This window comes from Benincasa hispida, chromosome 2 (assembly GCF_027475165.1).
Source record: "Benincasa hispida cultivar pf3 chromosome 2, pf3_genome.v1.1, whole genome shotgun sequence".
NCBI classification, from domain to species: Eukaryota; Viridiplantae; Streptophyta; class Magnoliopsida; order Cucurbitales; family Cucurbitaceae; genus Benincasa; species Benincasa hispida.
Window position 1 is genome coordinate 45,396,094 of NC_143479.1, and position 15,731 is coordinate 45,411,824.

Sequence of the window (15,731 nt, forward strand, 5' to 3'; positions counted from 1 at the left end):
GACCTGTCGTGGTGACACAGCTACCACCTTCTTTCCTTTTTCTACCTTATATTTTCTCGTGTCATAGGCTAATGCCTTGGCTTCTTCCTCCAAATCTCTTTGAAGGGTCGTTTTCCTTTGCCCTTGACATGCAGGCCTATACTCTTCGAGCCTGCATTCCAACTCACTTGAGTCAGAGCAACTTGCTTGCGTTACACCCTTGGGACCGACTGCAACTTCATTTTCATTTTCTTCATCTTCCTCCATAAACAGTCTTCTTTTTCATTTTGTAATATTCTTTGATGGCCCATCATTCGCATCAACATATCGTTGATGGGATGCGTTAAGGCCGACTCCTCCTGCCCTTGTGTCCATTTCTTCTTCTTCCTGCCCTTGCGTCCATTTCTTCTTCTTCCATCTCTTCCTCTAGCATTATCACATAGCGATCTACCTCATTCATTGTTCTCTCTACTAGACTTAAGGTGTCAGTCATGCTTTTCTCTCCAACCATTTCTTCTTCGAATGCGTTAGTGTGGACTGGACACATCATCTGATCTATTTCTTCCATTTTCCTTTGGTCTAGGATGGCTAAGTTGGTCCGAAGACCTCTTGCTCATCTTTGCGAGCCAACTTTTGAGGTTTAGTTGAGTGTGGGGTTTGTTCCAATGTAGGACTATTAGAACTTGGTAGGTCGCTAGTAGGCGTTGGTGAGGTAAAGGGTGGGGTGGAGGTAGGTGTACGTGGCGATCCTGAAGAAACAAGAATAAACGAGGAGGACCAAATGGTTTGGATAGTTTGGGCCACGTCACTGGGGAAAATTGTGGCTAAAGGTTTGATGATAAGGGGTGCTATTAGACGCATGAAAAGCAATGGAGCTGTTTGAAGGTGCTCTAGAATTCGACCATGCATTGGGATAACGGATTAAGAGAATGGATTATCTCTTCCTCTAGCATTATCACTTGTGAAATGAATTAGAAAGAGAATGGATTAAGAGAAAGGACATCGTAAGTACGTCAATCTCGTTGAGGACGCAACTAAGGTTCCACTTTCCGTTGGCTTACACCTTTCAGTGATCGGCCGCGTTCCCATATGTCTATGGTGAAATAGGGATGAACGTGATAAACGCAAGGTTGTTTCCATCTCTGGAAATACTTCTCGCTTTAGCTAACGCATTCTTCCAACCTTCTTTCGAGAGGCGGAATAACATCTTCACTTCTACTCTCACAAGTGAAGATGCCGTCGAGCATGTTTTAGCTAAACTCAGCCGATTTCCTTAACAAGGATTAACTCACTCGCTTAATCCTCCCCCTTTACTCAGGGGATTAGTTACACATGATGAAGAAAATGGATGATGAATGTATGGAGAAGAACAGAGTGATGATAATGATTACGATATGATATTAAAATCTAAAGATAAGCGTTTGTTACAGATAATGAATGAAGGATTAAAGATTAACACAGTAGATGAATAGAAATAAGAACAAATACGGAAAGAGTATATGTCTTGACATAGATCCCGATCGGAGACGATGTACTTGGCGGCGTGTGGAAGAAATGGAGTGGAAAACTTCCCTTTCAGGCTTGATTTCCATGTAGAAATGACCTCTTTCATAGAGCTTCTTCTTCGGGAATGGAAATGATTGCTTGCTCCAAAGACTTACCTCTCGGTCTTGTCTTGTCTTTTTCCTGGATTTTCTCTAAATTGTCTCTTCATACTAGCTTCCTTTCTTCGAATTCGATGAAGCTATTTATAGACCTTGGCTTCTTCTGTATTAGTGGTCCAACTCTGCGAATCTGATAATTCTTTCCATGGCATAGTGGAAATGTCCGCTCTGCTCCACGATCAATTTGTCAGAATCGTACAACAGAAAATTTGTACAATGTCAGAAATCCTTGTGAATGCATTGCTCTTCACATCTTCGATGATCGCCGCATGCGATGGAAATGCATTGATCATTTGAGTCCATGATTGATCGTCGCATGCGCTGCAATTGCGTTGTTCTTTCTTTGTTCTTGAATGATTGCCGCATGTTGTGATAATTCGTTGTTCTTTTTGTCCTTGAGCGATTGTCGCATCCAGTGACCCGTTTCCTGCAAAGCAAAGACTTGGACATTCCATTTTTACCATCGCAATGGGGTTAGCAGGTGTGCTCATGACACTTTACAATTTTTGTATTTCTAACCCAATTTCTATACTGTCGATGCAACTTTTCCTTCTTTTTGCCACATAATCTAAATAAAAACGGTATAAATAACTTGTATTTCTACAAGTTATCACACCCTCAAATCTAATATATGCTTGTCCTCAAGCATATCCTCGACTAAGGCAATTCAGCTCAACTCTTATCCTAACTTTGCGTCGATCGGCTACTCCGAATGCTCCACCTCTACATAATTTCTCAACCTACAAGTTCCTTCTATCCTTTGACATTTCTTCTACATGCTCTACTTTATTCTTATCTAAGACAAACATCTGCCCAAAGTTCCTTTCTAGTTTTGAGAAGAATATTTTACCTCTTCTTGCGAAAACAACGAAGTGCGTCTTTTATGCGGTGGCCTGGTTTGCGTCATCCTATAGAGAATGTTGATCATGGTTAGTGAGAACGGGCAGAAATACGTTATCATAGTGCTAAATTCTTAAACAATGTTGGATTGCGTTGATGAAATATGTTAGTTCGCATCCATTAAGCATCGATTTCATAATATTGCGGTCGTATGCGTTCAACGTATTAGAATAGTTGATTTTTGTATTTTTGTGCAAAATATGTGTTAACGCAATGCAAGAATTGTGATCATAGAAAATCACTGGTCGAGCGCAAATTCACCGCAAGGCTTTGCGATGATTGTGTTCGCAAACACTCGTCCGAGAAGAATCACCACAACTTGGTCAGGGCAATATGGTAGGCGCATCTAGGTGAAAGGCTAATCAATCGCGATGGAACAGAAAGCTGATGACGGTCGAATCCGAATTAAGTTGACAGCCGATAACAGTCACAAAGTACATTCATCTTTTCGGTGACAATTATTCAGTGCATCAGTCAAGAATTAAAGCCTTCTCATCTATACAACCATGAGAGAGAAGCCGCCTTTCACCATGGATGCTCTATAAATACCAAGGACATTCTTCAGAGAAGGGGTTGACGAGTTGATCCATTCACCATTCTTTAGTTCATACATCTTTGTTCTTAGTTTTCTTTCATTTTAAGGTGGAAGCGAGGAAAGAGGTTGTGCCGGCAAATCGTTTCGGTAAGCTTGGGAGAGCACCTGAAGCTTCAAGGGCAGAGAGAGGGCCGATGCCTACGGGAGCAGGAACATCTTTAGAACCGAATAAAGATTTTAGTGTAAAAGCCTCAGTCAGCAAGGAATTGCTACCAGGCTCTCTACCTTTAACTTCCATTGTCATTTTGTACTCAACTCATTTATAAAAATGGAATTTTCTTCTCTATATCTGTTCACTCTCTATTATTCACGCATCAGTAGCTAAATCAATTGATTGGGTTGAAAAGCATTTAGCTAGCACAACTAGGGAATCTTCATTCTTTGCGATTATCTTGTATTATGTATGCTTCATTCGTCCATTAGAGATACTCGGGAGGGTAGTCTAAGGATAGGATCTAGACTTGGGAAGGTCACGTTAGAATCTAGGCTCGAGAGAGTCAGATTAGAACACATAATACAAGAGATAGGATCTGGAATGAGCACTATTTGTTATTAACGCATCGCATGCATACTAGAGATAGGATATGATTGTATGTGGTCACCTTGCTTTCATGCATTTTGCATCATCACATAGGACAAGAGTAGAGACTTAGGAATAAGCTCTATGGACACTTTTGCATTCAACACATGCGTCCTAGACTTAAGAGCATCGCATCTACATTGGAAAATGACTTGCTATGTATGGTTGTAACATGAACGCATAGTCTAACGCATTCCCAAGTAACGCTAGCTAAAGATCTTCTCAACCCGTTCATCGCATACTCATTGCATCTATCACACAACTGCCTTTTTTCAAATCTGCCGCATTTGTTTATTTTCTCATTAACGCAATCAACAACAAACCAACAATTTATTTACTCGGTTATCGCAAGGTTTTCATAAAAATTACCAATGCAATCTGTTTTCACAAGTCCCTGTGTTCGACCTTGGACTTACCAGGAAACTCAGAGGAATTTATACTTGGATTCCGTAGGGGAAACTTGAGTGCATAACGCAATTTCATCAACACATATCACCCACATTTCCATTTCATAAAACCAAGCATCAGTTACACCCTTCGTTTTGGCTTGCTCCCATAGGTGACATGCGAGCATCCAACTTCGGTTGTGTACCAATCTCAACTTCAACTCTTGATCCTTAGCCAAGTTTTACTTTTGCTGGTCAGAGGAGTTGTCTCTTTTATCCTTATTTTCTCTCTTTTTTTTTATTGCGTTGATCCTGGTAACCTACCTTCGTTTTGGCTTGCTCCCACGGGTGTCATGCGAACATCCAACTATGAGCAGGTGCCTTTCACGACTTAACTCTTATCAGGTTGGGATTTTCCCTTGTGCTAACAGCAAATTTTTTTTTTTTGAGACAATGATGATGAATGCATTTGCCTAATATGACCGCATCCGCTTGATCGCATCTGCTCAGACCTTCCCCACCCATAAATTTAGAGATGCGCAAGGACCTCATTGCGGTATTTTGGACAGAAAAGACAAAACACTTAGTCAAAATTTTGAAAAGAAGGTTTGAGCAGAGTCTTGTAATAGAGAAGGTAAAGTAGAGCTCGTGATGAAGTGTCTTAAGTGTTAGGCAGAAAATGCAATGTATAAAGAAATTTCGCTAAGGGTATGCATACTACTCATCATGGCAGCGCAAATAAACAACGAAAAGGAAAGAAAATAATTACCACAATAAATTGACAAAGGATGATAAAAGTAAAGAGGCCAACGCATATGGAAAGAATAATTACTCAGTTGTATAAAATTTGTCTAAGTACAAAAAGAATTATAATTATCGCAACACAAAATTGTAAGTATGTACAAAAGAATATAAGGTATAGCTATCTATAAAAAAATGAATGGCCGCAAAAAAATGCAAAATTGTGGAGAAGGTGGTACACCCCTAAATTTAGAGTTGTGGTGGGGGTTCTTGGTGAGGAGGATGTTGCGGAGGAGCTCTTTGTGGCGCTTCTTTAAATTGCAGAGATTGTTGTAGATGTGGAGGCATCATGGGACCATGTAGATATGCCGTTAAGAAATTGAAGTACTCATGGTTGCACTCGGCCATCTGTCTTTGGTTCAGGCGAATGGTAAAGATGTTGCATTGAATATTGATCGTCACCCGTCACAACATTATGTTGTTGTCTCGCAACTCTGCGTTGCTCTCCTGCAACTCCGTTAATGAATGGTGAAAAAAGGTGAGCTCTGGAGATAAGAAGACCCGCATATCTTCTAAGGCAGCAGCAAGGGATGCGGTGGTGGGTTGCGCCGTTGATGTTTCACCAGCATTAGTTTGAGGTTGAGCGGAAGGGCCTACTCCCAAACCATATGGGTTATCAACATACGGTGATGGGGTGAAAAGTGAGGTGGAGATGGATGGTGGAGGGATGCTGCTGGAGATGCAGGGTTGGAATCGGGGGCAAGGAGAAGGTTTGTGAATTTTTCGAGAAGAGAGGAAAGGGGCTCATTTTTCGGACTCGGTGGGCGAATGATTAAAGGTAAAGGGTCCAAGGGTAAACTGGTTTGCTTCTGCGGTGAACTGCCTTGGACGATTTCCTTTCCTTTATCATTGTGACGCTGCTTATTTGGTTTTAGTGGTTGCGGCGCATTTAAATCAATAAGGGGCCTTTTTGTTGGAAGCTCGGGGCAATGCAGTGAATCCTTGAGAAGCATTCTCAGGATCTTCGTGTGGACAATGCCGTGAACTTCAGGCATGCGCTCTTCTTTAATGCCTTCGCCCACAGAGAGGCATAGGCTCGAAATTGTCCATGGGAAGAAGTATTGACCTCTCACACGGCCAACAAAACCTTGAATCTACTTCGTAATGAGCTGGCCCACAACGATCAGAATGTCGCGCACTATGCAGTATGCGGCCATAACTTGATCCCTTGAAATTGTTTTGTCATGCGTTGTTGGGATGAGTCGCCTTTTCACCAAATAGACCCAAAGTCGCGCTTCTGGTAACAGCCTGTTGGAGGCGAGGGTTCTTATGCCTGTTAAGGACACCGACCACTTGGTGCCCGATTGTGTTAATACTTTCAGTGCATCCTCCATATGCTCTTCTTCAGGATCATCAATCAATTTGTTACCCGGTGCTTCTGGGAAAGTCTTCAACTGATAGAGCTCATTGATGTCCCTTGTGCTGAATGGCACTACCCTCCTTTCGATGATCACTGCATCTTCGGTGTCATGGAGCTGGCCATGATAGAATGCCCTCACTACTATAGGAATAACGATGGATGGACATTGGCAGAAAGTTTCCCACCCATGTTTCAACACAACACTGGTGATGAGATCCGGTAGTGGAATCGACGCAGAAAAGAAGCCCATCTCCATCCACAGTCATCATTTTCCTTCTTGGTTGTTGGGCGCCTCCTGGTCGACATAAGCTCGCTGCTTTCCACTTTAGCTTTGCCCTTTTCTTAAGCAAACGCAAGGTGGGATTTCTGTCTTTGTGTGCATTCTCTCGCCTTGCGTTGCTCTTCTTTTTCCCTTTTCCATTCCTCCACTTCTTTTCTATTCCTCTCTCTGATATGCTGCACATTTGCTTTACGGCGTCTTTCCTTCTCCTCCTTCTTCTTCTTTTCTACTTCTTCTTCTTCTCTCGTTTCTCTTTCAAATTGTTCAGAGGCGAGCGTAATGCGCTACTCATCCTCGAGCCTTCTTCTTTCTTCTTCTTTCGCCCTTGCGTTGTCACGGCGAACTGCCTCATCATGAAGTTTTCTGGCCAAATCGCCTGCTGCAATGATTTGGCGCGCACGTGACATCTTTTCTTTCTTCTCTTCTAATTCTCTTTTTCTTTTCTTCTCCCACTCTGCTATGCGTTGAAAGAAATTTGGGTCACTTGTGGACCCTTGCGGTGCATTCTCCTTGCGACACCGCATGAGAGGGGTGATGTCAAAGTCTTCTCTGTCTTCAGATGCAACCAATCTGGTATGCGGTGATGAAACTTATGGTTGCGCTGATGCTCTAGCTTGCGCTGACATCCCCTCTTCCACCCTTACGGTGATTGATTCTCTACCAAAATCTAAACTTTCCGCCCTCTTCCTTTTGTCCTCTTTCTTTAGGTGCTTCTCTTCTCACCTGCATTGTTTTCTTTCACTCCTCTTCTTTTCTTTCTTCTTCTTTTTCAATCGGGTGACTTCATCTTCCTCCGCCCATTTTTCTTTACTTTTTCTCTTCTCCTTCTCTTCGGTCATCCCCAGCTGCTTCTTTACCTTTACAACCTCCAAAACAGCCGTGATGGGTCCCTCATTGGAGTCTGTTAGGACAGTCTCCTTAGAATCCGAAGTGACCAGGGCCATTCTCTGTGAAGCGACCGCCAAATCCTCCTCTGATGGCAAGGGCTGGTTCACTACTCCTGCCTCCGGTAACCCCCCTCTCTTTCTAAATTACTCAAAATACTCTCAAATACCTCCTTGTCGTCTTTCCGTTTTAGTTCACTTTCAGTTGAAGGTACTGGGAGTGCCACCTCAGGTCTGGTGGTAGGGGCACTCTCCGTGCTCGGCCCCTCTCGGTCGGTCGGTGGTTTTGCTAATACAGAGGTTTTTCACCAGGGTTTTCTGGCGATTCTTGGGGAAAGCTTAGGCTGGCCGGCGAGGCGACGGTTAGCAGCAAGAAAAGCCGCCTCCCGCGCGGTGACGGGGGCATGGGAAGGGGACGATGGTTTGGAAGAAGAATGGGATGATTGTCCAGCCATTTGCTTGGTTGAGTGAAAGAAGTTGGAAAAAATTTTGTTCTCGAAAGAGAGTTTGGAAGGGGAAGGGTATGCAGAGGGAATTTTTTTATGGTTTTTCTTTCGCGAAGAGATACAAATGAGTTCCTCGGTTGAAGGAAGTGCGATTTATAGGTTGGGCCTTGATGGGCCCAACGCAATCGCTGCGTGGCAGGCTTCGGTATTCCAAAAAGCCTACCGCGCGCCCCTCTCATTATGGTTTAGCAGAAAGGGCGTCCTTTCGTCTGCTAAGTCATAATTCTCTCAGAAGCTAAAGCGATTCGACTACCTTCTCCGCGAATATTTTATCATTTTTTTTATTTAATCGGACGGGCGCAATGTTAAGTGTTTAATGCAATGCATCAGTTACCGCGAATGCATATTTGCGGAGGACGAGCACAATGTATGTATTAGTGCAACACGACCATCAATGCAACACATTTCTGGAGGATGGACACACGGTATTTCTACCAGTGCAATACAACCATCGACATAGTGTGTATTTGTAGAGGACGGGCGTAGTGTACATACGCGGGTAACTCATCCGTCAATGCAATGCATTTTTGGAAGACGGGCGCAAAGTGTATCTATTAGTGCAAGATACACCCGTTATCGCAATGCATACTAGATGTTTTTTTTATGGTATCACCAACATCGCAACGCTTATCCCAAACCAAATTGATAAGACATTGCGGTGTTCATTTATAACATTCATTCACAAAATTTAAGATCAACGCAATTAAGACTGAAATGGAATTAAATTCAACTAGGCATAAAACTAAATCAACGCAAGTTGGAATTGAAGTAGAAATAACTTTAAGTAAGCAGTAAAACTAATTTACGAAAGCATTAATCTGATTTAAATAACACAACGATAAAGTAGTAAAGAAAGCAGTAAAGACGGTAAAGAAAGTAGTAAAGATAGTGATAGGGATGCTGAATGAGAAAGGTTCTTCAGGGTTACCGCAACAGCATCCCCGCAGGCAGGTCGACGCCCCCCATACATGGTCTTACGACTTTGCGGAGACCTGTGTTTTTGGTAAACAGTCGCCCGGGCCTGGTCACTGCGACCCCCTTTGTGAGGAGGCACCCCTTCTCCCGAAGTTACGAGGCAGCCCGACCTGGACCTCCAAATTCCTTATGGAAGATGTTTGCGATTGCATGACCGCATCATTTTTCTCTAAATACTTCTTCAGTAGAGCTTCCAAGGACGATGTATTCGTTAAGGTTTGGATGAGGAAGGTTGGTTGTGTGATTACCTACTTTGGTGGTAACTCTAATTCAAAACTTGATGAAAAATTGGAGGGTTTCCTCGATTCCCAAAATTGTTCTGTAGATTCCTTTGGCCTCCCTGGTCGTTGTTACCTCCCCAACTGAAGTTGGGGTGATTCCGCCAACCCAAGTTGTACGTGTTGTTGTACAGGTTGTTCTGAATGGAGTACACTGTCTGTGGGTTCGATGGGCATATTTCTACTGAATGACCCCCTCCGCATTATGTACAGCTTATCGCTACCACTTGTGTTAGCGCATTGGCTTGCGCTGCACCCTGGGAGAGGGTTCCCTGATTAATCGCCATCATTTGGAAGAGAGAGGTTACTGCGGTCATTTGTGCGGCCAATGTGGTCATTGTATCCGTAGGTACAATGGCACTCTCTGCTTTTCTTCGTTCTGGGCCTCTTTCCCCATACCCATCATCTACCCAGTCATCTGTATTTCGCAAAATGCGATCTAAGATGACCTTGGCTTCAGTGTACATTTTGTCCATAAATCCTCCTACCGTGGAGGCATCAGCAACAGCTTGCGTCGATCTGTCCAGGCCATTGTAAAAGGTTTCCATCAGAATGCAATCGGGAATCCCAATGTGTGGACAGTTCTTTATTAATCTTTTGAATTGCACCCATGTGGTGCTGAGAGTCTCATTTTTGATCTGTTCAAAATTCAACACGTCCCTCCGTCTTCTTGCGTTGACTGCAGGCGGGAAGAATTTCTTCATGAATCGCTCGACCAACTGGTCCTAAGAATTAATTTCATTTGGCTCCAATGAATGAGACCACCTTTTTGCCTCATCTCGAAGTGTATATGGGAAGAGATATAATCTAATTCCCTCCGGAGCCACACTAGGAATGGAGAATGTATTACACATTTCTACGAATCTGGTCAAGTGAGCATGCGGGTCTTCACCTTGTAGTCCTCCAAACTGCCCCACATTTAGATCATTTGAAGCATGTCCAGCTTTATCTCAAAACTTGCATTCTCCTCCACCGTGGGTCTTGCAATTACGAGCGAGAAGTCATATAAATTGGGCACCGCATAGTTCCTCATTGGGATATTGCGGTCGACGAACAGGAAAACTCGGTCTTGCGCTGGCCGATTTACCCCTTGATTCCACTCGAGCCTATCGTTGTTATTAGCCATGTTCCTTCTTTGCCTTATACGGTTCTGGCGTGCTCGTGCGCAAAAAGTACGCTCAATCTCTGGGTCGGCTTCAAATTATAGTTCAGTCAGTCCCAGTACTCATACACTGTCAACCTGTTCTCTGCGTAAAACAGAGAACTATCCTGCAAAATACCATAAAAATATTCAACACTAAACGTTGCCAATCCCCGGCAACGACGCCAAAAACTTGATAGAGAAAAATTTATATATTATCTTATATCTTATATTTATCGCCAAAAACTTGTAATGATTTAAAATGAATGAATGAATGGATGGTTGATGCTCTATGTGCTCAAGTTGCATTGCGATAATGATAATGCGATACTACGTTCTGAATGTATATGATGACAATGATATGATTTCGTAGTATGCGTTCGTGTAGTGCATGTTACAAGTTTTCTTACACTGGAACCAAGTATAATTCCAATGCAAGTTTCTCAGAGTGATCTGAGGTCGAATTCGGGGATTGTGAGAATTAATGCGATACTATTGTGGTATATGCGACCGGTTAACATAAAGAATAATGAATTGGGTTTGCAGAAACGTAAAATACGATAAAGAGTAAATTGCGGTAAAGAATAAAATGCGATGGTAAATAAATTGCGATAAAGTAAATTGTGGTGATAAATAAATGATAAACAAATAATATACAAGTGAGGACTGGCTGTGAAGATGTGCAAAAGTGTCTGGTGAATGCGGTGGCAAGTCTTATGAAATGAATCAGAAAGAGAATGGATTGAGGGAAGGACATCACAAGTTTGTCAATCTCGTTGAGGACGCAACTAAGGTTCCGCTTTCCCTTGGCTTACACCTTTCAGTGATCGGTCGCATTCCCATATGTCTATGGTGAAATAAGGATGAATGTGATGAACGCAAGGTTGTTTCCATCTCTGGAAATACTTCTCGCTTTAGTTAAGGAATTCTTCCAACCTTCTTTCGAGAGGCGGAATAACATCTTCACTTCTGCTCTCACAGGTGAAGATGCCATCGAGCATGCTTTAGCTAAACTCAGCCGATTTCCTTAACAAGGATTAACTCACTCGCTTAATCCTCCCTCTTTACTCAGGGGATTAGTTACACATGATGAAGAAAATGGATGACAAATGTATGGAGAAGAACAGAAAGATGATGATGAATACAATAATGATATTAAAATCTAGAGATAAGTGTTTGATACAGATAATGAATGAACGATTAAAGATGAACGCAGTAGATGCATGGAAAATAAGAACAAATAAGGAAAGAGTGTCAATGTCTTGACACAGATCCCGATCAGAGAAAATGTGCTTGTCGGCATGTGGTAGAAATGGAGTGGAAAGCTTTCCTTTCAAGCTTGATTTCCAGGTAGAAATGACCTCTTTCACAGAGCTTCTTCTTCAGGAATGGAAATGATTGCTTGCTCCAGAGACTTACCTCTCGGTCTTGTCTCGTCTTTCTCCCAAATTTTCTCTAAATTGTCTCTTCAGACCATCTTCGAATTTGATGAAGCTATTGATAGACCTTGGCTCCTTCTATATTAGTGGTCCCGCTCTGAGAATCTGATAGTTCCTGTCATGGCATAGTGGAAATGTTTGCTCTGCTCCACGTTCAATTTGTCAGAATCGTACAACAGAAAAGTTGTACAATGTCAGAAGTCCTTGCAAATGCGTTGCTCTTCACATCTTCGATCGATCGCCGCATGCGGTGGAATTACGTTGATCATTTGAGTCCATGATCGATCGTCACATGCGCTGCAATTGCATTGTTCTTGAATGATTGCCGCATGCTGTGATAATGCATTATTCTTTTTGTCCTCGACCGATTTTTTCGAATCCGGTGACCTGTTTCCTACAAAACAAAAACTTGGACATTCCATTTTTGCCGTTGCAATGGGGTTAGCGGTTGTGCTCACGACACTTTACAATTTTCATATTTGTAAGCCAATTTCTATACTATCGACGCAACTTTTCCTTCTTTTTGCCGCATAATCTAAATAAAAACGGTATTAATAACTTGTATTTCTACAAGTTATCAATTACCATAAATACCTCCCTCGTCTTTAGGTCAAAATATACTAACTTTTAGGGGTTGAACTGATAGAGGTTGAGGTTAAGCTTCAATCTTCTTCTTTTCCCTTCAGATTTTAGTATCTTTAGGTTACTTTTTCTTATAGTTTTGGGTTGTAATCGATGGATCAGATGTGTATCTCGAATTTGTCTATGAATTAAGAGGTAACTTCTATCTAGTTTCTTTAAGCAAGAGCCCCATGTCTAATTTCTTGAGTTTTTTTTAATTAAATTATGATGTTCTTCAATTCTATATTTTTCTTTAAATCTCGATGAATTTAGATTTGCATTTGTGTGTTGGACTGACGACCATATCATGATTGCATATCTCTGCTAATCGACATATTTGAATCCTAATGCTTAACGCATGTGTTTCTAGTCCTTTATGGCCTCTAAGAACCCAATTGAATGTAGAAGCATGTAGGTTAGTTAGGGCACGATCTTTACAACCTTAATTATTAATTAGGATGCTTGATTGGTTTCGAATTAATTGATTGTTGGCTTTTGTAGAGATTAGTTAAGTTGAATCAATTTGGTAGTCGTGCATGCATAGAATTGAATGTTTGTTTAATTATCGATTTCCATGATAGAAATTGCATAGGAAACTCTCTCTCGCTCTAGAAATTAGACAGACTCCTACTCTAGATTACATTTACCCTTTTATTTTAATTTCACGCATATAACTCTTCCACAAAAAACCCCCATATTTACTGCTTTAGTTAGAAAATTAACTTAAAGAAACAAATTGTGCTTCCCTGTGGATCGACTCGGACTTACCACTGTTGCTACATTTTTGTAGTGAAAAGAGTAGTTCGGTAATTATAAATTTTCTTTTGATCAATTTTGAGGCTTATTAATGATGTAGGTCTCGAGCCTGTCAAAAATGGCACCGTTGCCGAGGAAGCCATTGACGATTCGTTGGTTAAATTTCTAATTAGAGCATTCTTTTTCTTTTGATTTGTTTTCCTTTTTATGTCAGTGTTTTAAGCTTGGACAGATATCATCAATGAGGATGGGGACAATCGAGTGGAGCATCTCGACTTAGTGACGAGTTTCGTGACCTTCAAGGTTAACTTGCTTAGTTAACTTCTTTGGTTAATCGATTGGTTACACGTAACCCGCAGTAGGTGTAAGCATGTAAGATTGATCACCCTGAGCAAGCATGCCTAAGTCTACAGTGGAGCCTTATACCACGAGATTACTCCATGGAAAGGTATCCTAGTTATATGGATGATGATTTCCATCGGCCTAGATGGGAAGAGTCGTATGGCTATAGAAACCTAGGATAGGACTAATGCCACTATGATCCACACCCTGCCACATCCAATATGTTGATGCATGCTCACATTGCTAACTCAGGTATGTGGTGACGTAAATTTGGCAATGCAATTATGTGATGCATGTCTTAGGTTATGCGTTTGTTCTTATGCGTCGGTGGTCATGCGTTGGAATGGAAAGTATGCGTTGATCTCATATGCAATGACCATGCATTCCTGTCACAAGTTTTCTTGTGCTCTCGCCAAGTATAACGAAATTTTAAGTTTCTCGGGTGATCCGAGGTTGAACTCAGGGACTTGTAGCTAAATGGTATGCGGTAATATGTATGCGACAAAGAAATAAAAGAATGATGAAGGTTATGGGCTATGCACTACTCCTACTTCTAACTAACAGATTAAGTGGTGGAAGTATGACTGAGAGATAGAGACTCGGCAACTGTTAATGTGTAGTAAAATGCATGGAAAAATTGATGAAAAGGCGAGGATGTCTTCACTGCAACACTAAGCTTGACCGCAAGGGTAACCCTAGCCAACGCAAACTATGTGATCATGTTGTACACACTTGACGTAGACGCATGTGAGATATATGCGATAGTGTCGAGAAGCCTATTTCTAAGCCTCTACATTCCCGCTCACGTGCTCTCACACATAAGTAAGATGACTGCATACCACCATACCCTACTTAAAGGGTGCATACGCTGTGTAGTTGCAAACGAAGCTTATTCCTAAGTTCCCCATTCTTGCTTATGCGATCCAATTCACTCTCTCGAGTTTTAGATTTGGTTTTTAGACTACTCTCCCAAGTATGCCTAAATGATGAATGATGCGTTCATAAGACAAGGTAATCACATAAGCCTAGCTAATGTAAGATTATTCCTATCTCTAGTGAACACTTGCTTACATTGCTTAATGCGATCAACTACTTACCCTTCCGAGCAGTTAGTTGCTGCTGATTCTACTCATAGACAAGCAATGCGTCCACTTATAGACAAGCGTTGCTACAGCTTCACACTAAGCAAATAAGGTTTTCTCACAACATTCGCGTAACGCACACCTCCTGGTGGTTTGCTACATGCTTCATATCTCTATGCCGCATGATTAAGTATGCAATACTCTAGCAGTCTTACTTAGTGATGCAATGATTGTAAAGGATGTTAAGTAAATGAAGATGGAGATGGAATCGAAGGAAAATATAGAAATGCATTGATCACAAAATGTATTAATTCCTTAAGCCAAAATGTAATACAATACAAGGATAGAAGAGAGATGGAGGGCCAGATGGAAGCAATGTCTTGCTTCCATCAGATGTGTGTCAAGGTTGCCGGTGGTGCCATGGATGGGCGGTGGAGTAGACTCTCTCAAGCTCTAACTCCAGCGAAGGCTCTAGTCGTCACTCGGAATGGTTAAGGGGATGAATAACTCTCAAGCTATCTTCTCACGCTTTCATCTAGATCACAAGGATCCACCCGAAGGTAGAGAACCTTGGATGGAAAACCCTGGATGATTTGAAGTTCTGCTCAACGGCTTCTATTTATAGAGCTTGATCGCCGACAGCATTAATAGACCTGCTTTGAATCTGACACTCGCGGCGTGATGGTCCTTTTCTGAATCTCTGTTATTAACGGCGTGGTAGGTGAAATGTCAACACCATCTTTATGATAATCCCATTGTATGCGCTCATGCTTGCATTCCACCAACCTTGCGATCGTTCTTCTATTATGGTTATTATCTATAGCCGCAATATCCCTGCGATGACCGCATTCGCTCGATAGCCGTAACGTCTATGCGATGGATGCATGCGGTTAATGGCTGCATCGTTCATGCGTCAAACGTATGCATTTGCCTTTGCCTTTGCGATGGAGAGATTCCCTGCATGCGGTCATCCTTGCGATAGCCTGGCTTCCGTGCATTCGATTGATTCCTGCAATTGCTACAAAAATAAACAATTAAACGCATAATAATGCATAATAGTGGGTTAGTCGAGATTCTTAATGCCGATAGACACAAGCTCATTTTCTCATGAATTCTAAGTATAATCGCTGCATCTCCTACTTAACAGCCCTCATAATTCTAA